The sequence below is a fragment of the Sinocyclocheilus rhinocerous genome, unplaced genomic scaffold (genome assembly GCF_001515625.1).
Source record: "Sinocyclocheilus rhinocerous isolate Xijiao unplaced genomic scaffold, SAMN03320098_v1.1 C36310995, whole genome shotgun sequence".
Classification (NCBI taxonomy): Eukaryota; Metazoa; Chordata; class Actinopteri; order Cypriniformes; family Cyprinidae; genus Sinocyclocheilus; species Sinocyclocheilus rhinocerous.
In genome coordinates, this window is record NW_015778393.1 from 1 (window position 1) to 997 (window position 997).

General features: G+C 38.5%; 1 long non-coding RNA gene across 1 annotated transcript; it reads right to left on the reverse strand.

The window, feature by feature from the left end:
* Positions 1 to 198: 198 nt before the first annotated feature.
* On the reverse strand, positions 199 to 902 carry LOC107735809 (uncharacterized). Its single transcript, XR_001639515.1, has 3 exons — positions 795 to 902; positions 390 to 541; positions 199 to 313 (listed from the first exon to the last, which is right to left on the reverse strand). It is a non-coding gene; the product is annotated as an uncharacterized LOC107735809 (long non-coding RNA).
* Positions 903 to 997: the final 95 nt, after the last annotated feature.

Consider the following 997-nt stretch of genomic DNA (forward strand, 5'->3'; position numbering starts at 1 on the left):
GTTATAAAATGTATGTGATATTAATAAAATGTAGAAAAAAAATTATTAAAATCATTTATTTTGCTTCTATATAACTTCTATACACATTATATAGGATTTAAATGCAGCCTAATTATAGAAGGCTTCCTCTATAGACAGATGTTCATACAGCCAACCGACTGTGTGCATGTGAGAGAGCCTACTTGCTAAAGTCCACATTCTTGAGGAGTTCCTGTCTCTTAGTGGCTTCAATCTCTTTTCTTTGCTCCATCTCTTGGAAAGGAAGTCTTCGTATGGAGCATTGTCCAGATCTAAATCATCTGACAAGATGAACCTATGACAAGAGACAACCTGGTTAACATACAGCCAAAGAGGAGATCCGTAGATCTGTGTTAGGATGGGTCACACACCTGCCCTGGTCTTCTCCATCACCGATGGCGATCAATGCTTCAAGGTCAGTTCCTTTCAGGCCGTACTGCAGGAGCTCTTTGGCCGCGTCCACATTCTCTGGAACCCGCTCCACACACTCATGCAGGACCCATGATCTTTTCTTTATCTTACTCTGTGGAAAAAAGAAAAATTTAAGAACTACTCATACTAAGCACCCATTTTGGTCACAAAAAAATAATGCATGCCTAGGGAACCCTACACTTCAAGCACAAACAAAGAATAAATAAATAATAAAAATAAATTTACAAGTTTGCATTAAAGCAAAAGAACAACTACAGTGGGGAAAAATGCTTGTGATTTTTATGGGTTGTTTGCATTGCAAAATGTTTTTGTTACAAATACTGTGGTTAAGGATCGACTTTTACCAAGTAGTCCTGAATGGAAGCGATGCTGACTCTAGATTTTCTCCACTGTCTCTGATAGATAATATCAGAATCCAGACCATATGCTTGAGCAAGAGAGAGAGCCTCTCCATACTCCTCGTTATCAATCTGTGAACACACACACACAAATCACCAGATAAACTTCTACTGAAAGTGCTCAGTCTTATTAATGGTCCATCTAAGAC